Here is a 24,832-nt window from a genome sequence, read left to right on the forward strand (position 1 = left end):
TCGGTAGCTCAGATGGTAGAGCACTTGCCCGCGAAAGGCAAAGGTCCCGAGTTCGAGTCTCGGTCGGGCACACAGTTTTAATCTGCCAGGAAGTTTCCTTAAAGTCTTCTTTGTTTTTTATCAATCCAGTCTCGCAACACTGTACACTTGCAGGGTACAGCACAACGTTATACTAATCATATGTTTTCACATTTTCGACGATAATCTTCGTTCCATTTCAAATGCGAACATTTTTGCTTGGAATTTTCCGCTACAGTTATTACCGATATCGACCGAAACAACGAACTTACTGTTACCACGCGCTCTATATTTGCTCTCGCAACGCAGTTCGAAGGTTTATAACTCCGTAATGAGCTGTATTTATGTGGACTAATAGGGCAGTTATGTCTTGTGTTATCCACCCCACATTTCACCCCAAAGTCGCAACAGAACAGATACATGTAATATTAGCAGATATAAATCCACTTGATGATGGAAGTTTGAATTTCCGAAACGCTTAGTGGAAATAAATAAATCTTGACTGATAACAGTAAACTTGTTGTTTCATTCGAATCTTCGATTAATTATTCATCTTCTAGCATGAGATTTTCACTCTGCAGCGGAGTGTGCGCCGATATGAAACTTCCTGGCAGATTAAAACTGTGTGCCGGACCGAGACTCGAACTCGGGTCCTTTGCCTTTCGCGGGCAAGTGCTCTACCAACTGAGCTATCCAAGCACGACTCTCAGCCCGTCCTCACAGCTTCAGCTCTGCTAGTACCTCGTCTCCTACATTTCAAACTTCACGAACCTGGTTCGCAGGAGAGCTCCTGTAAAGTTTGGAAGATAGGAGACGAGGTACTGGCAGAATTGAAGCTGTGAGGACAGGGCGTGAGTCGTACTTGGGGAGCTTAGTTGGCAGAGCACTTGCCCGCGAAAGACAAAGGTCCTGAGTTCGAGTGTCGGCCCGGCACACAGTTTTAATCTGTTCATCTTCTGTCTTTCAGCTGAGCGTCCTCGAAGTTGGCGACGTATTATATGAGGTACCGACCCGCGGTGCGGCCACTGCTGCGACAGATTGTGGAGTTCTCCGCGCGTTCCTAAACCCAGCAGCGTGCTGCCCCTGTGGCAGGGAGACGCGGTCTCTGGTTTCGCTGCAGCTGCAGTCAGCTGGCGCCAGGGGCTTCCGCACGGATTCCATTACGGGACCAACTTCCGCCGCGGCAGCATGCTGTCCCTAACAGCTGTTCACCGAGTAGGAAGCGTTGTCGACGCGGGACGTGCCTGGGCAATCTACCTGTCTGGTTCACTGGGTACTTTGCTTAGCCACCACAAATTTTACACGTCTCTATCTGCTGCCAGAAGGGTTTTGTATTACGTCATTAGTACTCTTTAGGTGCCGTCATGTCTGCTTTCTTGCTGGCCTTTATTATTTTATATGTTTCAATTATTGACCTAGCGATTCAATGAGCAAAGCATGTACTTGTGCTGCCCGTGTTTATATTCTCATTATTGCTTCTGAAACCCGCAGAAATAGGACAAGGATTGGAAGTTCTCGTGGAAGGCTAAGCCCCGGTTATGACATCATTCATCGCTTCTTACAATTTGTATTTTTTTAAGGAGATAATACAGATGATAAAAGGCCAATTTCCCCCAGAGAATTCGAACAATTTTAAAACTGTTAATGACATTCCAGGTTCAAATACACTCCTGGAAATTGAAATAAGAACACCGTGAAATCATTGTCCCAGGAAGGGGAAACTTTATTGACACATTCCTGGGGTCAGATACATCACATGATCACACTGACAGAACCACAGGCACATAGACACAGGCAACAGAGCATGCACAATGTCGGCACTAGTACAGTGTATATCCACTATTCGCAGCAATGCAGGCGGCTATTCTCCCATGGAGACGATCGTAGAGATGCTGGATGTAGTCCTGTGGAACGGCTTGCCATGCCATTTCCACCTGGCGCCTCAGTTGGACCAGCGTTCGTGCTGGACGTGCAGACCGCGTGAGACGACGCTTCATCCAGTTCCAAACATGCTCAATGGGGGACAGATCCGGAGATCTTGCTGGCCAGGGTAGTTGACTTACGCCTTCTAGAGCATGTTGGGTGGCACGGGATACATGCGGACGTGCATTGTCATGTTGGAACAGCAAGTTCCCTTGCCGGTCTAGGAATGGTAGAACGATGGGTTCGATGACGGTTTGGATGTACCGTGCACTATTCAGTGTCCCCTCGACGATCACCAGTGTTGTACGGCCAGTGTAGGAGATCGCTCCCCACACCATGATGCCGGGTGTTGGCCCTGTGTGCCTCGGTCGTATGCAGTCCTGATTGTGGCGCTCACCTGCACGGCGCCAAACACGCATACGACCATCATTGGCACCAAGGCAGAAGCGACTCTCATCGCTGAAGACGACACGTCTCCATTCGTCCCTCCATTCACGCCTGTCGCGACACCACTGGAGGCGGGCTGCACGATGTTGGGGCGTGAACGGAAGACGGCCTAACGGTGTGCGGGACCGTAGCCCAGCTTCATGGAGACGGTTGCGAATGGTCCTCGCCGATACCCCAGGCGCAACAGTGTCCCTAATTTGCTGGGAAGTGGCGGTGCGGTCCCCTACGGCACTGCGTAGGATCCTACGGTCTTGGCGTGCATCCGTGCGTCGCTGCGGTCCGGTCCCAGGTCGACGGGCACGTGCACCTTCCGCCGACCACTGGCGACAACATCGATGTACTGTGGAGACCTCACGCCCCACGTGTTGAGCGATTCGGCGGTACGTCCACCCGGCCTCCCGCATGCCCACTATACGCCCTCGCTCAAAGTCCGTCAACTGCGCATACGGTTCACGTCCACGCTGTCGCGGCATGCTACCAGTGTTAAAGACTGCGATGGAGCTCCGTATTCCACGGCAAACTGGCTGACACTGACGGCGGCGGTGCACAAATGCTGCGCAGCTAGCGCCATTCGACGGCCAACACCGCGGTTCCTGGTGTGTCCGCTGTGCCGTGCGTGTGATCATTGCTTGTACAGCCCTCTCGCAGTGTCCGGAGCAAGTATGGTGGGTCTGACACACCGGTGTCAATGTGTTCTTTTTTCCATTTCCAGGAGTGTACTATGGTTCACAACCCATTTTTAAAAAAAAAAGATAGCACCAAAAATTTTATATTCTTAGTCGAGGCAGTGCTGAATGACAATTAGAACAGCTACAGAACTGATGTATAAGGTGCTGGACAAATATTCAGTACTGTATAACGTGTGAATTTAACAAACCAAAAAGTTAAAGAAAACTTACAATTGTATTTAAAGCAATACCAACTTAGCAGTGGGCCCCGAAGCAATTTCAGTACAACAACCTTTAAGAAGGGTCCCATTTAAGAGAATTAATTAATTAGCAAAAGCCGGCCGGGGTGGTCGAGCGGTTCTAGGCGCTACAGTCTGGAATCGCGCTGCTGCTACGGTCGCAGGTTCGAATCCTGCCTCGGGCATGGATGTGTGTGATGTGCTTAGGTTAGTTAGGTTTAAGTAGTTCTAAGTTCTAGGGGACTGATGACCTCAGAAGTTAAGTCCCATAGTGCTCAGAGCCATTTGAACCAATTAGCAAAAATACAACATGACAGGCGTTATACGAGTACTCTAGGGTGGTAAGTCCTCAGTGTCAAGGTACTCGACAGAATCTCAGTACGGGAATCACTGAGGAACAAGCAGCTAAAGGTTAAAGACGGGAAGGGAAACTCTACACAGAGGTAAGTGACGGTGTCAGATCCCTTGCTGCCCTACAAACAGCATACCGGAGTCGCGCCGCGTCGAGCAGACCCACGCGGCAATGAACGGCCAGCCCAGTATCGGGTCCCCACTCCATCAGGCACCGCAACCAAGGCAAGAAACGCTGCCTAGTAGCGAACAGCGCAGAGGAGGAATCGCCCAAGCAAGACAGGTCCAACTCAACAATGTAGGCACAATAGCCCTTCACCAAAGTATGCGCAAGATAAATAGACACCTAAGCCCCTTCAGTTAGCTGTAATTAAATGACAAATTTTCAAAAACAAACAGAATCAGCTTACTGCCCTTTACGTTAGAATTTGAGTATCCATTAAATTATGTATTAAAGAAATTCATTCAGTAAAAGCTCTAAAAGAAACAAACGAAATTTAATACACTTTGCAACGCCGATTAATTAAACACAATTACAATTACTTGCCGAGCGGGATAGTGTGAAAGTTCGGGTAGCACCGTCAAAATTTTGGGATGTTGACGCCTGAATGTAAGGCTCGAGGCGGTCGCATTCACATACGCCTAGCAAGACCTTACATCAGTCTCAGACAACGCAAAGGCGAAAACTACCGAAGTGAGATTTTCACTCTGCTGCGGAGTGTGCGCTCTTATGAAACTTCCTGGCAGACTGAAACTATGTGCCGGACCGAGACTCGAAATCGGGACCTTTGCCTTTCGCGGCCAAGTGCTCTGCAGCTTCAATTCTGCCAGTACCTCGTCTCATACCTTCGAAACTTCACAGAAGAAGCTCTTCTGCGAACCTTGCAGAACTAGCACTCCTGGAAGAAAGGATATTGCGGAGACATGGCTTAGCCACAGCCTGGGGGATATTTCCAGAATGGCTAAGCCATGTCTCCGCAATATCCTTTCTTCCCGGAGTTCTAGTTCTGCTAGGTTCGCAGAAGAACTTCTGTGAAATTTGGAAGGTAGGAGACGAGGTACTGGCGGAATTGAAGCTGTGAGGACGGGGCGTGAGTCGTGCTTGGGTAGCTCAGTTGGTAGAGCACTTGCCCGCGAAAGGCAAAGGTCCCGAGTTCCAGTCTCGGTACGGCACATAGTTTTAATCTGCCAGGAAGTTTCAACTAACGAAGTTCTACTTAGTAACAACCTCAATAAACACCTTTAGGACCTGGCCAGGCCAAGCATCTAAAACAAAACTGAAACCAGTACATATTAAAACACGATCATACACTAAATGAATAAGCAGGATTAAGCACAAATTAATAAGAAAAGCGTGTGATACGAGTGCCACGGAAGGGGAGAATTTTGAACGGTGCCTTGCCCCGAAAGCTTTAGCTCAGTACAGTAATCTTAAACACACTGTGAGGCTACTGTGAAGGTCACTGATCAAGGAATTTTTACAAATTATTTGTTTACAGTGACAAAGACCTTAACAAGGGAACATTTGCTAATGGGAAACTTTAAGATTGTATTGAAACAAATACACTCTCAGTAACATTAGTAAAATACCGGAGAGCAATACGAGGCAAGAGGACGGCGAGACAACTCGCGGCGTCAGCAATCACGCGATTGAGCGTCTCGCCAAATGAAAGAGGGAGCTGCAGACTCTCGCAGCAGGTGCTTGGCGCTCAGGTTAATGCAGCTAAACCGCCAGGAATACCGTGCGCTGATCCACTTAGCCCATGAATGGAATGCACCAGAAAAACACCTTTACAAACACCGAGCTTTCTAGGTTCCCCGTAGATCAATCCTGCACCGTAACGGTTCCCACGTACAAGAAGTCAAGACGCTACATCAACGCGGGCGGATTCTCCTGCCCCAACATCCATCTCTTCCTCTCTGCCTCTCCCCAGAGAGACCAATCTTGTACTCGATTCAGAGAAGACTCCAAAATTCGCAACGACGTGCAGTCGCGCCATCTCGCGGCGCGTCAGAACAGTCGAGATATCGATACGAGCCAACATGCTCAGCTTGTCTGCTGTTACTATAGCAGTTATTTATTTGACTTCCATGTGCGTCTTGCATGACGCTCTGGTTTGACATTACATGTGATCTGTCAAGTTTTGTGTTCGTTGATTTTATTGGTTTTATGTAAGTTTTTTTATACTTTTTCTAGTTACATTGGACTGGATCAACAATGTTTTTTTGTGAGATGTTCAAGTCTCCTAAAAGTGCCGTTACCTTCAGTGTAGCCAAAGTTTCAGTTATGAACAATTTACATAACTCTTGTGGACGTCCCACTAACAGAAATTTTACTGCGATACTGTAGAGCAACAGCAGTGAATGCACTGACTCCAGATATGGCATGAGTCCTGCGTACGGTGGAGGCCTTGTGCGTACCCAAAGCGTCTACTGCACATCTGCCAGCAAAGCACCGCAAAACGGCATCAAGAAGGTGCTGACCCGCGCGCCAATGGAAAGAATGGGAGCGCCACACCTCCAGGAAGACAGAGTTCAGCGCCTCCTGTCAACGCAGACTTCCCCAGGTGCCCATCGCTGGTTGGCCCGGTTCGATGGCAGTCTTCGAGAGCATCAACACCAACAGGGAGACGATATTTATCCTCCGTTCTGCGAGTAGTAATAGTGGGTAAACGTAACTGCATGTGGGAGGCACAGAAAACAAATGAAGCCACTTCACAACAGAAGTTGCGTTTCGTTCATTTTTAGAAATAAAGAGTCCTATTAATTTGAAAGTCTTACGTACAGATCATTTTGGATTCCTGCCACCGGTCATCTCAGCTTCTCTCCTTCCTTGTTGGCATTAGTGCTGATTTCCCCAGCAGCCGATGCAACTGGCCATACTAAACACTCATGAAAGATGAATGAAAACTGCCGGCCGCTGTGGCCGAGCGCCTCTAGGCGCTTCAGAGTGCAACCGCGCTGTTGCTACGGTCGAGGTTCGAATCCTGCCTCTGGCATGGATGTGTGTGATGTCCTTAGGTTAGTTAGATTTAAGTAATTCTAAGTCTAGGGGTCTGATGACCTCCGATGCTACGTCCCACAGTGCTTAGAGACATTTGAACCATTTTTGAATGAAAACTTTCATCGCAAACGTAACTATAAAAAGTATCCCAAGGTGGTAACAGCATGGATGTGAGAAACATACACTTGTAAAATTGTATGCTTCTTTTGTAAATAACATATTTTAGTCCTTCTTGTTTGTTAAAATACACCCCAAATCGCTATCTTCATTCATGTAGTAGATGTAGTGTTGCGAAATCCAATGAACGGTTTTAAAACGCTATACTGCACTGTGTGGAATGTGTATGTTGATGTAAGCGTCTGGGACATGCTAGACGGGCATCATGATCAGAAATCAAATGTGTGTGAAATATTATGGGACTTAACTGCTAAGGTCATCAGTCCCTAAGCTTACACACTACTTAAACTAAAATATCCTAAGGACAAACACACACACCCATGCCCGAGGGAGGACTCGAACCTCCGCCGGGACCAGCCGCACAGTCCATGACTGCAGCGTCTCAAACCGCTCGGCTAATCCCGCGCGGCGGGCATCATGTACGCGAAAGGTTAGGTCATTGTGGCAGTGGTACAGTAATGGCATCACTTCCCGTGCTCCAACTATTTCGCCTGCCACCTCGGAGATGTAACCAAACATTAAAAAAAAAAGACCCGGACATGCTATTTTTCCCTCTTGTATACAGAATTTTCACGAGTAAGTAGGCTGTTTAGGTTTTTATGTTGGTAACGCCACGTAACGCTCTATATGAAAATCACTGACTGTGCTGTGTCAAGGCTGTGGTTGGTTTGCATTGTTGGAGTGTATGCTATTGTAGTGTTGGGCAGTTAATAGCGCGTAGCGTTGCGCAGTTGGAGGTGAGCCGCCAGCAGTGGTGGATGTGAGGAAAGAGATGGCGGAGTTTTGAGAGCGGATGATCTGGACGTGTGTCCATCAGAGACAGTAAATTTGTAAGACTGGATGTCATGAATTGATATATATATATATATATATATATATATATATATATATATATATATATATATATATATATATAATGACTTTTAAACACCATTAAGGTAAATACATTGTTTGTTCTTTATCAAAATCTTTCATTTGCTAACTATGCCAATCAGTAGTTAGTCACTTCAGTAGTTAGAATCTTTTATTTAGCTGGCAGTAGTGGCGCTCGCTGTATTGCAGTAGTTTGAGTAACGAAGATTTTTGTGAGGTAAGTGATTCATGAAAGGTATAGGTTATTGTTAGTCAGGGCCATTCTTCTGTAGGGATTATTAAAAGTCAGATTGCGTTGCGCTAAAAATATTGTGTGTCAGTTTAGTGTTGATCAGAGTAAGTAGAGTAATGTCTGAGTACGTTCAGTTTTGCTTAGCTGTTTCAAAAGCAAATAATGTAAAAGGTTTATCTGCACAGTCATTCATAAATTTTTCTAAGGGGACGTTTCACACGTACATCTACACTTCGTAAGCCAGTGAACCTCTCGATGATGCACAAAGCCTGTCTTGTGGCCTCTGCCACTTGACGGTGTTGGATCCAACCTGGTAAACGTCCGAGACTGATTAGCGAGACTCAAGAATTGGTTGAGTAAGTGTTTTGTAAGCAACGTGCTTTGTGAATGGATTACATATCCTTTAGGTTAAAAAGGGCGTACGACAGGGATGAAGTCTTTCGACCCTATCGTTCAACCTACACATCATAGAAGCAACAATGGAAAGATAATATAGGTCCAGTAGTGGGATTAAGTTTCAGGGTCGAAGATTACCATCGATGAGATTCACTGATGGCATTGCCATCCTCAGTCAACGCGAGGATGATTTGCACGAGCTGTTGAACGGAATGAACTGTCTTATGAGTATACATTGTGGATTGAGAGTAAACTGAACAAAGGAAGTAATGCGGAGCAACTATAATGAGATCAGTGATAAAACTAACATCGACACTGGAATCCGCAACTTAGCCAAAGTGAAGAACTTGTGCCAGTTTCCAAACAAAATAACGCATGGCAGAGGAAGTAAACAGGACGTTAAAAGCAGACTGTCACAGGCAAAGACGGCATTGCTTGCCAGAAGAAGTCTACTTGTACCAAATGTTTGCCTAATATGTGGAAGGAATTTCTGAGGATGTATGTTCGGAGAACAGCTTTGTGTGGAAGTGAGCCATGCGCTGTTTGAAAACACGAAAAGAAGAGAATCTATGAGTTTCTGATAGGTTACAGAAGGATGTTGAAAATAAGATGGGCTGATAAGGTGCGGTCACAGAAGCTGACAACGTCCAGGAGAGTGGTGTGCTGACTACATGCTCTTCCACATCTGCATGATGGTCCACGCAGGACAAGGTGGCCAACGCGCAGTGACCAGTTCTCGTCCAAAGCGCTGGGCGACTTCATTCGTTTGTTCGCAAGCGGTTACCGACGGTGTTTTCACCTTTCGGCAGGTTGGCAATGACAGAATCGAGGTGTACGCCCTGCAATCTTTCTCAAACGATTTTACGGAAACTGTTCGGTAAAAAAATTCATTTTTGGGTTACTTACAGCATTATACGTCAGACTCATGATGATGTGCCCATCATTTCCTTTATGGTCATAGTTATTGTGATATTTACATGAAAGTAACACACTGCGCGAGATTCGAAAAAGTTTGCAATGAAAACTGGGGCTCGCTATGATTTTGCGGTTGGTGCACGTGACATATCTTGCTGCGTATGAAATTAAGCTTACATATCGAATTTTGATTTCGCCTTGGGTGGAGGTCTCTATCTGTCACCAATTTCTGGAAAATTGACCTGATGTAGCACACTCATTTGCGATCATGCCGTGCCAGCGATAAAGCCAGAATGAAATATCCACAACATTCTTCATATTTCATAACCGGTTTTAGATGTCGAAATGAGATTTCTTAAAATGATAGAACACAAAGAAGAGAGTATTTTACCATATGGTTGCTCTGCAAAACTTCATTGTCTAGAGTGTTATTACTCTAACTGCAGACTTTTTCGATGAAAGAATGTGATTTTTAGGCGCCATCAGTAACTGGTGAAACGGGAAATGCTACTGTTTTTGGAATAACATAAGTGAAGATATTACACTTTATTTTGTCCTGAAGATGCGCTTGTTCATGAGCTACTGACCTTACTTTTTCCCTGTTTCTAACTTAATAAACCACTGTTTCATAATTATCTCGCAACTGCGCCTGCGCAACATGTTTGTTCAGTGATACTGCGTAAACTCCGCTGTTTTTTTGGCAAAAGAAGCACTCTTTGACATGGCAACAAGAAAAATGTGCAGGTTTTACTCAAAATTCGGCACCCATGGCGCTTCTCTGAAAGTTACAAATGGTTAACAAGCCAAGCGGAAATAAATCGCTGCATTTTCAGAGGAATCCTTTTTGATACTAAGCAAAGTAGAGGTGATAGATCTTTCTAAATGGTCACCATGCAAGTGTGGGCGCGGAGGTTAGCATAGGCTTCAGTTCAGAATGGCACCTCCGCTCCAGCGATCTGCGTTTCCCCTACAGCCTCTGCCCGTAACCCCCACCACTACCACTTTCCCCACACGCGTCCTGACGCCAGCGCATCTACCGGTCACGGTATTCCGCGCGGACTCTACTTACAGGCCGATGATGAAATGGATCCGTCGGTAGCGTTCGGTCTTTCGAGGGCTGTTCGGAGAGAGTTTAGTAAGGAGCGAGGTGGTTCTCTGCAGAATCGGCGGAATATACGAGAAACACTGACTAGATGAGGGACAATTGCGCAGGATAGCAGGTACTACTGTCCATTTCATAATGATTGACCCCTGACTTCGAGCATGGTCGCATTGCATTACGAACATCGATATGTTATACCTTCCGTAATCGTGGAAATGTCTGCTTTTATTTAGTGTTTGAATATTACGTCAGGGAGACATTTGCGGTATTATTTAAGGCAAACCGTGCTTTTTCTAACGCTTTCCTGCGAGTGCCAACTTTAAAGACGCATGAAAATCAGACCATAATTAGGAGGAAAACTGCCTTAGTAGAGTTTAAAGATACAACCTTGTTCTATTGACAAGCGGCCTTTCGTTAGTTTGTGATTGCTCATTTTATCGCTGTAATGTCAAACGTAAGAGGCTACGATTGAGCTTACCATTGTAGCAACGGAGAAGGCACTGGTGTTAACTTGAATTTTTGTTGGTTACATCATATGTCTTTACTAATGAATATTGCTTCTGTTTGTTAGTTAAGAGTTTATGAGGCAGGTGTGATAGCAGCTGCAATACATGTGAAGCTGTGGTTGAGTGTAGGTATCACACCAGTGTGCCGCCACTGTTGTACGTGGGGCGTTTGAAAAGTCTGTGCAAAAATAAAAACTACTTACGTGTTTGGGGTAAACCCTTTTTATTTTTCGCCATAGTCTCCTTTTAGACTTACACACTTCGTCCATCGCTGTTCTAATTTCTTAATCCCTTCCGAATAATAGGAATTGTCCAAGTCTGCAAAATAGCTGTTAGTTCCTGCAATCACCTCCTCGTTTGTATAAAATCTTTGTCCCACCAGCCATTTCTTCAAATTGGGGAACAAATAGTGGTCCGAGGGAGCCAAGTCTGGAGAATAGGGGATATGTGAAACGAGTTGGAATCCTATTTCCAATAATTTTGTGACCACAACTTCTGAGGTGTGTACTGGTGCATTGTCGTCATGGAAAATGACTTTTATGCGGTGCAATCGCCGGCGTTTTTCTTGCAGCTCGGTTTTCCAACGGGCCAATGACGTTGAATAATATGTACCTGTAATAGTTTTACCCTTTTCCAGGTAGTCGAAGAGGATTATCCCTTGCGAATGCCAAAAGTCAGTCGCCATAACCTTTCCGGGTGCAGGAATGATATTCGCCTTTTTTGGCGCAGATTCTCATCCATGTTTCATTCACAGTGGCCAAACGACGCTTAAAGTCCTGCGGATTCTTCCTGAACAGCTGCAAACCATCCTTGCAACACTTCACACGATTCCATTTTTGGTCAAGCGTGAGCAATCGCGGAACGCATCTTGCGGATAGCTTTCTCATGTCCAAATGTTTATGCAAAATATTATGTACCCATTCATTCGAGATGCCTGCAGCAGTAGCAATGTCACGCACCTTAACTCTTCTGTCATTCATCACCATATCATGGATTTTATCAATGATTTCTGGAGTCGTAACCTCCACAGGGCGTCCAGAACGTTCAGCATCACTTGTGCCCATATGGCCGCTCCGAAAATTTTGAAACCATTTACAACTCTTCTGAGCCAGCCGCGGTGGTCTAGCGGTTCTAGGCGCTCAGTCCGGAACCGCGCGACTGCTACGATCGCAGGTTCGAATCCTGCCTCGGGCATGGATGTGTGTGATGTCCTTAGGTTAGTCAGGTTTAAGTAGTTCTAAGTTCTAGGGGACTGATGACCACAGATATTAAGTCCCATAGTGCTCAGAACCATTTGAACCATTTGAACCAGCCAACTCTTCTGATCGAAGGTGCAGAGTCACCGTAATGTTTTTCAAGCCTCTCTTTAGTCTCCTGATGCGTGTTTCATCAGCACACGAAATTCTTTTTCGCCCATTTTTTTGCCAACCACTCGACTTCCTTGATTCACACTAATGCCAAACGCAAAGAAATAGACCAATATGGCTGAAACTTGGTGTACGTTCTTTCCAAAGATGCTACTAACTAAACATGAACTCGATACGCGCCGGTGGTGCTATCTCTCGGACTTTGCAAGGACTTGTCATACGACCCTCGTAATGCGGCATAAACCCCTGTTCGTCAGCGTAGAACGTCAACTTCGTTGTCGCATTCCAGTACAGCATTGCTGCGTTCAGTTTTTGTATCGAGTAGAGGGAAATAATGTGGGAAACAGCAAATAAATGCTCGATATGCAAGCAGCTCACGATAAATGAACATTTGTATAGCACATTTCAACACTAAATGGAAATGTATGGAAAAGTCCACTAGTTCGAATAAATTTTGCAGTAAGGAATGATGGCTCAAATAAAACCTACCCTAATCGCTTTCGCTGCTGGATGACGTCTCGCTCTGCTATTGCAGCCTTCTACTTGGGTCAACAATGGTTCTGTTGCTATGTGAAGACTGTGGGCTCTTTGGGCACAACTGTTTTCAAGTTTGCGTACATGACTCACTGAATTCCTCCACACTTTTGGGAGTACTAAAGTATCACTTATTTTAAAATTTTTGTTCTCCTTCGCTACCTTGTTCTTGACAAATGCCCAAATAAGTTCAATGGCGTTCAATTCGCAGTGCGCTACAGGCAACCACAGTACTTTAATTTCCTTGTCCACTAATCGAAATATATTTTCCAAAAGGTATTCCTCCGCCCTGAAGTGCGGTCGTGCGTGTTCCAGCAGACCAGCTTTGGCAAATTCCTCATATGTGTGGCCTGCACCTCCTAACCACTGAGTCATATGAGGGGGTATTGTTGCCGTACTCTTCCATCACTTAGCATGATTTCTTGCGGCGTTGCTCCCATTAAAATGCAGAATACGAAATTGCACACGATACTCCACTTTATCAGTCGTCTGCTCCATTTTGATTCGGCCCGTTTAGGAGCATGCTACGGTACTACGGGGTGGCTACTTTATTGTGTACCAGAACTGCAGACATATAACTTCAACCAAACATAAAATTACTTACCCAGCTTTATTTTTTCGGGGCATAGTTAAAACGTTATGGCTACCTCTGCTTATTATACTCTGTCTCCATATTTAAAACACTCGTATTCACGTAATTTCCTGGCTGATTAATTTCGTATGTCGGACACCCAGAGAACTTTTGCTGACAACGCTTCAAGCGGCTAAGCTATCCACGCACCACTCACCACCTGACCTTACAGTTTCAGTTATAACAGTACCTCTCTTCTACGCACTTCCCAAACTTCACAGAAGTCTTTTTTCGTATCCTTCTGAAAAGAAGGAAGGATGTTGTTTTGTTGTTGTTGTGGTCTTCAGTCCTGAGACTGGTTTGATGCAGCTCTCCATGCTACTCTATCCTGTGCAAGCTTCTTCGTCTCCCAGTACCTACTGCAACCTACATTCTTCTGAATTTGCTTAGTGTATTGATCTCTTGGCCTCCCTCTACGATTTTTACCCTCCACACTGCCCTCCAATACTAAATTGGCAATCCCTTGATGCCTCAACACATGTCCTACCAACCAATCCCTTCTTCTAGTCAAGTTGTGCCACAAACTCCTCTTCTCCCCTATCCTATTCAATACCTCCTCATTAGTTACGCGATCTACCCATCTAATCTTCAGCATTCTTCTGTAGCACCACATTTCGAAAGCTTCTATTCTCTTCCTGTCCAAACTATTTATCGTCCATGTTTCACTTCCATACATGGCTACACTCCATACAAATACTTTCAGAAACGACTTCCTGACACTTAAATCTATACTCGATGTTAACGAATTCCTCTTCTTCAGAAACGCTTTCCTTGCCATTGCCAGTCTACATTTTATATCCTCACTACTTCGATCATCATCAGTTATTTTGCTCCCCAAATAGCAAAATTCTTTTACTACTTTAAGTGTCTCATTTCCTAATCTAATTCCCTCAGCATCACCCGACTTAACTCGACTACATTCCATTATCCTCATTTTGCTTTTGTTGATGTTCATCTTATACCCTCCTTTCAAGACACTATCCATTCCATTCAACTGCTCTTCCAAGTCCTTTGCTGTCTCTGACAGAATTACAATGTCATCGGCGAACCTCAAAGTTTTTATTTCTTCTCCGTGGATTTTAACACCTACTCCGAATTTTCTTTTGTTTCCTTCACTGCTTGCTCAATATACAGATTGAATAACATCGGGGAGAGACTACAAGCCCTTCCCAACCACTGCTTTCCATTCATGTCCCTCGACTCTTATAACTGCCATCTGGTTTCTGTACAAATTGTAAATAGCCTTTCGCTCCCTGTATTTTACCCCTGCCACCTTCAGAATTTGAAAGAGCGTATTCCAGTCAACATTGTCAAAAGCTTTCTCCATGTCTACAAATGCTAGAAACGTAGGTTTGCCTTTTCTTCATCTTTCTTCTAAGATAAGTCGTAGGGTCAGTATTGCCTCACGTGTTCCAACATTTCTACAGAATCCAAACTGATCTTCCCCGAGGTCGGCTTCTACTAGTTTTTCCATTCGTCTGTAAAGAATCCGCGTTAGTATTTTGCAGCCGTGACTTATTAAACTGATAGTTCGGTAATTTTCACATCTGTCAACACCTGCTTTCTGTGGTATTGGAGTTATTATATTCTTCTTGAAGTCTGAGGGTATTTCGTCTTTTTCATAATCTTGTTCACCAGATGGTAGAGTTTCGTCAGGACTGCCTCTCCCAAGGCTGTCAGTAGTTGTAATGGAATGTTGTCTACTCCCGGGGCCTTGTTTCGACTCAGGTCTTTCAGTGCTCTGTCAAACTCTTCACGCAATATTATATCTCCCATTTCATCTTCATCTACATCCTCTTCCATTTCCATAATATTGTCCTCAAGTACATCGCCCTTGTATAGACCGTCTATATATTCATATAACAGAGAAATTGCTTAGCTACAATATAGGGGTCGTTCCCAGAACCTGATTTCCACCCTGCAGCGGAACTTGAACTGTTTTGGAACTTGTATCATGTTCGGACACTAGGAGGGAGCTTAAGCTCGTAGGACCTGATTTTTTTCAGTCGGTAAAAGGCTTTATGCCCTAAAGGCAATATTCTCGGTTCGAGTCTCGGCCCAGCAACCAATTTTAAGCCGCAAGAACTGGCCGCAATCGGCCTCACAAATCCCTTTTACATCCTCATTACCGACCACAAAGCGTAGCAAGCGAGCACCTAAGAAGCATCCCTATACATCCCATACTAAATTTACCTATACGATTGTGCAGCGCGTTGTTAATTTTACCTACAGCAAACCACAGGAAGCAGCCTCATACACACCGCTTTACTTCACACTTACCAACTTTTATTCTTCTCTGCACCAATCACTTGTATCTGCCTAAACAACCACATTTGCAGTCTGATAACCCACTCCAAATCAATATCCATGCACTTTTCAATACAATGTTAACTATACTACTGAGCCGTAAGTTGTCATTTCACTCCCATCATACAATTTCTACAGTCTGATAAACCACTCGAAATCAATATCCATGCACTTTTCAATACAATGTTAACTATACTACTGAGCTGTAAGTTGACATTTCACTCCCATCATACAATTTCTACGTTTTGCTGTTGGTATAAACCTTAACTTTCAACAAAACGACTGCAAGAAGCAGCGTTCACCGTTAAATGAAACGAGTTAATGAATTCTTAAAACTTCTTATATTCTTCTGAGTCCGCTGCGTAGTAGATGTCTTTTAAGGAAATTGTATAGTTATAATAAATTATATCTTATTACTGTATATAATATTATACATTACAATCACACAATTCTCAAACTGTTCCATTCACAATTTTTGTGTTAACTGAAGTTGTGATTACAGATAGTAACAAAGAGTTTGATCAGTCGAAGAATCTCTGTTAACATTTGACAATAATGTTGTAATTATGTGAGTACGACCGTAGATATTATTTTCCACGCATGAAAATTCTCTCGAATTTTGTGTTAGCAAAACTCATTTAAATGAATACCAGCGATACACGATGTCGACGTGTTCGCAAAGACACTAAGTCGAATGCAACGAACTGTATGTAATATAAGAGATGATGGGCGTTTAATTTCGATTTCACGTCCTTCGTAGTTCCTGTCTATGACTCTTCGTTCCAGCACTGAAGGTTGCTTCATGAAGTTCACGTCCTACTTTCGTCCGCAGTACGAGCGGTGTTTCATTTCAAGGTAACTCATCAGCATCTCTTTTATGAATACTTTATTTGCTTAGCACCGTCTATGCTGCTACTAAAATCAGTTTTGCTATTACACATCCTTCCCAATTTTCTTTTGTTCGACTTGAAAGAACAACTTGTTTTTAAGCTGCTGAAAGGTTCTTTTACACACGTTTTATTCGCCGTTTACTTCAGACCGTGCCGAATACACGCATATGTCAAAAATCTTTTCCCCTCCCCCCCCCCCCTCTCGGTCTCTGCAACACTTACATATTGTGTAATATTGTAAATCTCGCACATTATGCAAATTTCTTCTTTTAATTTCATCTGATGTTGCAGCTTATTTGCACTACGCGTGTCATTTGCTAATCTAATTCCTTCGGCATCACCTAAATTACTTTGACCACATTCCATCAAATTACTTTTAGCTTTATTGATATTCCTCTTACAACATATTTTCAAGACACTGTCTAATCCGTCCAATTTCTCTACCAAGCCCTTTGACGTCTCTGACAAAATTACAATGTCGTTGCCAAACCATAAAGTTCTTGCTTCTTCTTCTTGAAAGCTAATCTCCCTTCCAAATTTCTCCTTCACTCCTTTTACTTCTTGCTCAATGCATATTTATTTACCGTGTGGCTTTTTGACACATTGAGCATTATATATGCAACACAAAATCTTATAAAAACATCCAAAGCATTTGTGTAATCTCTCGACTTCAGAGTCGCCAATAGGAAGTCTTCTGGTCTGCCACCGTATGATTTTTTTGGGCGTTCTTATGTGATGTGGCTGATGGTTTGCGGTTCTCCGCAATCACAAATTAGGAATAGTTGCTTAACGCATTTGTGTAAAACATCATGCACATCTGCAATGTTAGGTTCTAATTCTCATACCAATAACGATGTTTGGCGTGGCATGTAAAATCCCTACGGTTTTTGGTGATACGTGGCATATTATTATTCTGCTATTCAGTCCGTGCTTGAGGCCATGCTCTGTACGGTCGAACTCATCTCCCACATCGACCTTTGCAGCTTTCGTTGGTTGTCATCTAGAGCGAGTCGGTTATGGTTTGCATCATGGACACCTTGATGGATTGGTAGATTTTGATCACCTATGATCTTTTCTCACCGATTCGTGAGAGTATTTATGCGTCGTTGTTGAGGGGTTTAGTTTAGTACTGGCAGCCATTACAAAGGTGTTGACCTGATAACGACAGCAATCGTTCTCATGCCGTTATTTAGTTGGACATCTATCTTTTGCGCATAGGGGCTGTTTTGATAAGCTGGGGCACAATATTCAGCGGTTGAGAAGACAAGATCCAGAGCAGAAGAACGTGGGGTGAATGCCGATGCTCCCCAGGTTGACCACGTAGTTTGTGAATGGCTTTGTTTCTTGTTTTCAATTTTTAAATGCTATGTGAAAGAGTTCTATCAAGGTTACCCCATGTAATTCGTTGTTTTATTATAAGTGAGTGCAGTGTTTTAAAACTGTATATCGAGTTTTCTTCCGGCGAGTGTAAACAGGAAACCACCGTTTTCGTGTCTTTTGGTTGGAGTTTCCATTTACGAAAGCACTCTTTCACTATACGCATGTCCTCCATTGGGATTTCTTCTGATTGTTCAGTTGAGGTACACCTTATTCTAACTAACCAGTCGTCGGTGTACGCAAACTACCTTGATTGTGATTTTGTCATATTTGCGCAATACAGGATGAAGAGAAGTGGAGAAGGGACTGGCCGCTGTGGTAGATTCTTCTTTTAATTTTCTTTGGGAGCTGAAGAAGGATGTAACGACTACTTTATCATATTGTCGATCAGGCGAACCACTTGTTTGCAAGGAATTACGTGAAGAAGCATGTGTAACATGCCTTCTCTCCACATTGTATGATAGGCCGCTTATAGGTCAATGAACGCAGTGGCGCATTTGTTTTCATTGAAATACTGCCTGGATGTGGAGGGCGAGTGATGGAACTTTATCTATGCAGCTTCGTTTTGGCCAGAAGGCTGTTGGTTCCATTGGGATTGCTTCAGGTTACCTTGTAATGATTCTGTTATGAATAAGCCGTTCGGTAGCTTGTAGGTCACCGATATCAGGGTTACTGGTCTGTAAGTCAGATGGTCTGCCAGGTTTTAATGTAGCAATTTTCTTTGAGTGTCTAAATTCTTGCGATGTACTTTGCGGTCTTGTGGCCATCACTGACATTCTAAGTGTTAATGTCCTCGCCAATGGAAGGAGCTGGAGGTGGTGCGCTGAGATAGTTCCCGAATGGCGCCACCGGCGGCGCTTTGAAGTCCTCCGACAACCAGAAGCGTGGCCCAATCAGCAACTTCCGCGCCGCCACCAAAGAGATGGACTTCCGCGTTGTGATAAGCGACGGCCAAAACTCACAGGCAGCAACGGACGTTCCATGTTAGGTGCCGGCGTATGATAGTTCGTACTGGAGATCAGCCCGCGATACTTAGTCTACTAGTGGGATCACCTACAGCCCTCGCAGAGGGACAAGTGTTTACTACAGTGAGTGACAGTGTGGCGCTCAAGACGGACGTGGCCTTGTTAATATTGTATTCAGTAATGCACAACCTGAGAGGTCACTGCTTATTAGCATGTGTCCGCAAGCACATCTAACGAGTTCCTGTACAACTTAGTTAACAATCGTAGCACAATAAAGTATGTATTTATTTGTCACTAATTTGTTTCCCATCACAGTTCCTCCATCCACATCGGAGCACCTAAACCTAATACGATGTGTACGAGCCTTTGTACTCAGACGACCCATACACTTCACTACGTACAAAAAATAGCTCAATGTGTGGATTAAATAACGTTGGGGAGACTCTTACAATTACAATGTAGTTTCTGTGGCGTCTGTAGATATATTTTCGCTCTCAGTATTTTATGCTTGCTACCTTCAAAATTGCAGAGACTGTATTCACGTTAATAGTGTACAAAACTACCTCTAAATCTGCAAATGATGTAATAGTAGGTTTGCCTTTCTTGAACCTGTCGTCTAAGATAAGTCGACGGGTCAGTACGGCATCACATATTCCTAGGTTTCTTCGGAACCGGAAAAAAATATTCCTCCAGAGTGGCGTCTTCCTGCTTTTCCACTCCACACCATGACGAAGATCACCTGCGTCCAAACTGTAATCTTCCCTATCGCGGCCTATGCAACCGAAACTTGGACGATGAACATGGCGGATCGTTGATGCTCTGGGGATGCGATGCTACAGAAGATTACTTCTAATACCATGGACAGCACATCGAACTAGTGAATCGATCCTGAGGCAGCTCAGCGTTGCAAAAAGGCTGTCTACGCATGTCACTCAAAATCAGTTTAAATATTTCGGTTACACTACCAGAAGGCAAGAGACAGTGGAAAGAACAATGATGAGAAAGTCGATGGCCGAAAACCTAGAAGATGCGCACCATTGCGGTAGGGACACCAGACTAAGAACTTTACTGGCATGGGCTTGCAGCAACAAAGTCACCATGACCAAGACAGAGCTTCGTGGAAACAGGTTGTGAAGGGGATTACCACGTGATGCGAGTGCACTCTTGGGTAGGGTTAGACTAAAAAGAGAGAGGGAGAGAGAGAGAAAGAGAGAACTGAGGTAAAAACGATGTTCCGCAGCGCTCGGCCTAGGGGAAGTTGGCTGGAATGTTCACATGTCAATATATTTTCGTTGCAGATATGATACTGGTTGTGCGAGGTGTAGTGGTGACGTGTTTGTCGAGCGCCATGAGCTCCATGGGACCCAGACGGCGTAGACAGCGGCGCTTTGCTTTAATGTTCCTTTGTGATGTTCCATCCATTTTGTTAGTCACCTAAATGGAGCTACTCCCTTTCAGCTGCCACTTTCTGCTTCCAACAACACCTCTATCTGGAATTAATTGAATCGTTACTCACACTGTAGAAAGTTTACTGGCTAGACACCGCATCCGCTCACAGGATCAGTGAATTGCAGGGATATCAACGTCGGAAGACTGATATCTGTCATACAGAAAGATTACGGCCCACACAGAAAACGAAATCTCAACGCAAAGAAAACGTTAATCTAAATTAAATGTGAGTATGTTTTATTAAACTCTGTTAACTGACGTTCTCCTAATTTAACACGTTTTGGAACGTAAGTTTAACTTACAAGGGGAGGCCGCCAATTGTGAAATTCAGATTCGATTCATACTGCGCATAATAAAAGCTCATGGCCAGAGGTCTAATGTGGCAAAGCACCAAGATGCACTTCTCAGCCGTTGTCGAGAAAATCGACAGTTAAAAGAAACCGTTGCGGTTAAATACTCTCTACGATTAATAATTCTCTACAGCGTCGTGCCGCAGCGGTAAGCGCTCGGGTTCTTAATCCGAAAGTCGCCGGATCGAATCTCGCACTATGCAACCTTTTTTTTAGTATTTGTTTTTTATAATTCAAATACATATATAATTCCCGGCAATCAGTTGCAACAATTATGATTATAATAAGTTGTTGAAAGTCGTTTGTCGTGGAAAAACTGGCGACATCATTATGTTTTCCGCAAACAAAGTTGTATTTCACAAATGTTATTAATTGTCTTCATAATGTTAACCACGTAGAAACGATATTCCGAAACGAATACATATAGCGTAAGTCAAACGTTCGAATTAGAATAGAGACCCCACGAACACAAATTTGCTGTGGGAGGTATGAAATATAAACTCCGTTACTCGCTCGTTACACTTGAATGACAGATGTTGAATGGGCCGAAACGAGCCGCCGCATAACAGCGTAGTTGCCTGCTAACTTCGAAAGAAGGTAGATGCGGTCCCTAGCGCAACTTATAACATCGTCGAATATCAGTGCGTACGTGAGGGCTTTGGTACACCCTGTTAAACAAACGGAAAAATGGAGGCGGTACAATTGGAGAGCGATCCGCCTTCACCAACATGCATAAGCAATTCATTAATACTTTATATATATATTTGAATTACAAAAAACTAATAATAAAAAAAATTGCATGGAGCGAGATTCGATCCAGCGACCTTCGGAGTGCGAACCCGAGCGCTTACCGCTGCGCCACGACGCTGTAGAAAATTATTAATCGTCGAGAGTATTTCACCGCAACGGTTTCTTTTAACTGTCGATTTTCTCGACAACGGCTGAGAAGTGCATGTTGGTGCTTTGCCACATTACACCTCTGGCCATGAGCTTTTATTATGCGCAGTATGAATCGAATCTGAATTTCACAATTGGCGGCCTCCCCTTGTTAGTATCAGCGACACCTTTAGACACTCTGAGTCCCTCCTGAAAGCTAGTCACTGTAAAGAAAAATCACGTGTCCTATAGTCTTCTACCGAACAGAATTCGTAAACTATACATTATAGCGAGGTTCCTTCGGCAATTTACTTTTCTCTGCGAGCAATGCATCGCTCTGCTTTTCATTGCTCCAGGTAGATCTGACAAACTTCTCCTTCTTGCTGTCACTCTAACATTTACGTAGCTACCTAAGTTGTTACCCTGTGATACCTTTTACCACTCTGTCGGGTGTTGCTTTACTGTGACAGAAACACGATAAAAGAGCTATTTAAAAAAACAGCGTAATGAACAGCCTGCTAGTTTGGGAGACAGGGAGGTCACCCAGACGAGGATAGAATCTAATCGGTGGAGTAACGACAGTTGGTCTGGTGCACAGGCCAGCCTGTATGAGGTCTATCGGCGGTTTTTCACTCTCTTTTAAGCAAATGCTGCACTGTCCCCAATCTCCGCCTTAATATGCTATACGCAAATACTTAAAATGACTGGCGACAACGGCGTCAGGAAATTAACAACAAGTATAAATTTCTCAACTCATGAAAACTGCGGACATCGTACAAAGAGATAAACGTTCAGAAACAGAGCAACAGAGATTACATAAATACACCCATCTCCAGTGTAGCGATTTCTCTCAGCCTTTGTGTTCGCAAAATCGGTCTTTCTAGCCTAGTTACCAATTGTGGAGAACTTGTGTGCTGCTTCTTTTGTTTAACGTTCTTAGTTGATCGCAGCTGTGCAGAGTTCTTTCGTTGATACACACACACACACACACACACACTGTAGTGTAATAATAGTGTGTGTGTAGATGTGAATGAATGGTATGTGTGTAGTGTAATTGCAACGAGTTGTATGAAATTGTTTTTTAAACAGAGAACGGTTAATTATTTTTACCATAGGTCTCCTTATAGTCTTTTAAACTGTAAAAATGTTAGCACAGATCTATTGCACCCAACATTTCTGTGTGCTAAGTAATTGATAATAATTATTTCCTTTTATTGAACTTTTGTTGTCGTGCAGATACGTTACTGAACAAGAAAGCAAAAATAACATATGAACATGACCTCTTTTGGTCTCAGGGGTTGAAACCTTAGGGTTCGTATGTGTGTATATTTATCAGTAGTACAATGGTTTGTTAATTTCAGTTGCATGAAGCAGATTTAGTTATAGCTTTCTCTGTAATGGCGCCTACATGAAAAATGGCGTGCTCCATATTTGTGGCCCAATACGACAAAATTTGCATCAGGATGTGAAGATAATGACTGAGACAAATAATTGCATAAATGCATAAACTAAATAAGTTACCTCAATAATATCTTGGCTATAAGGACGGTTATTAGCAAAGATAGTTTTACCGACCGTAATGGCGAACAACAATGGGGTAAGGTTGTTATCAATAAAACCTATAATAACTGCAGGAAAGGATACAGTTCTTCTACAAAAATGGTTCTAATAGTAACAAATAACATTTTCTATTCTTAAAACAATTTAGATAAATTAACGATTATCACACTTATTACAGACCTCTTAATATGGAACGTAGGAAGAGTGCGTCTTGCTAGGTCAGCGGTACTACTCGAAAAGGTGCAATGTCTTGTCTTTTATCAGACAAATGAAAACTAACAGATTATGTAATGTCTTTTTTAATCGTAGCCTACACAGATAATAAATCGTGCTTATTGTCTTTGTCCTTTTCACTCGATGCACTTCGCGTGAAGAAATAATAATGTTCTTCATATACTACAGAAAAATATCAAGTCATTTCCTCAAGTATATTCACAGGCAAAAATACGCCAAAAGACTGCACAACACACAATATTACAGGGCTATTACAAATGATTGAAGCGATTTCATAAACTCACTGTAGCTCCATTCATTGACATATGGTCACGACACACTACAGATACGTAGAAAAACTCATAAAGTTTTGTTCGGCTGAAGCCGCACTTCAGGTTTCTGCCGCCAGAGCGCTCGAGAGCGCAGTGAGACAAAATGGCGACAGGAGCCGAGAAAGCGTATGTCGTGCTTGAAATGCACTCACATCAGTCAGTCATAACAGTGCAACGACACTTCAGGACGAAGTTCAACAAAGAGCCACCAACTGCTAACTCCATTCGGCGATGGTATGCGCAGTTTAAAGCTTCTGGATGCCTCTGTAAGGGGAAATCAACGGGTCGGCCTGCAGTGAGCGAAGAAACGGTTGAACGCGTGCGGGCAAGTTTCACGCGTAGCCCGCGGAAGTCGACGAATAAAGCAAGCAGGGAGCTAAACGTACCACAGCCGACGGTTTGGAAAATCTTACGGAAAAGGCTAAAGCAGAAGCCTTACCGTTTACAATTGCTACAAGCCCGGACACCCGATGACAAAGTCAAACGCTTTGAATTTTCGGCGCGGTTGCAACAGCTCATGGAAGAGGATGCGTTCAGTGCGAAACTTGTTTTCAGTGATGAAGCAACATTTTTTCTTAATGGTGAAGTGAACAGACACAATGTGCGAATCTGGGCGGTAGAGAATCCTCACGCATTCCTGCAGCAAATTCACAATTCACCAAAAGTTAACGTGTTTTGTGCAACCTCACGGCTTAAAGTTTATGGCCCCTTTTTCTTCTGCGAAAAAAACGTTACAGGACATGTGTATCTGGACATGCTGGAAAATTGGCTCATGCCACAACTGGAGACCGACAGCGCCGACTTCGTCTTTCAACAGGATGGTGCTCCACCGCACTTCTATCATGATGTTCGGCATTTCTTAACAGGAGATTGGAAAACCGATGGATCGGTCGTGGTAGAGATCATGATCAGCAATTCATGTCATGGCCTCCACGCTCTCCCGACTTAACCCCATGCGATTTCTTTCTGTGGGGTTATGTGAAAGATTCAGTGTTTAAACCTCCTCTACAAAGAAACGTACCAGAACTGCGAGCTCACATCGACGATGCTTTCGAACTCATTGATGGGGACATGCTGCGCCGAGTGTTGGAGGAACTTGATTATCGGCTTGATGTCTGCCGAATCACTAA

The 24,832-nt window shown here is 43.8% G+C and overlaps 1 non-coding gene across 1 annotated transcript; it reads right to left on the reverse strand.

The window, feature by feature from the left end:
* Positions 1–643: 643 nt before the first annotated feature.
* On the reverse strand, positions 644–718 carry Trnas-cga. Its single transcript has one exon. It is a non-coding gene; the product is annotated as a tRNA-Ser (tRNA).
* Between the last annotated feature and the right edge of the window lie 24,114 nt (positions 719–24,832).

Source organism: Schistocerca americana, chromosome 2, assembly GCF_021461395.2.
Source record: "Schistocerca americana isolate TAMUIC-IGC-003095 chromosome 2, iqSchAmer2.1, whole genome shotgun sequence".
NCBI classification, from domain to species: domain Eukaryota; kingdom Metazoa; phylum Arthropoda; class Insecta; order Orthoptera; family Acrididae; genus Schistocerca; species Schistocerca americana.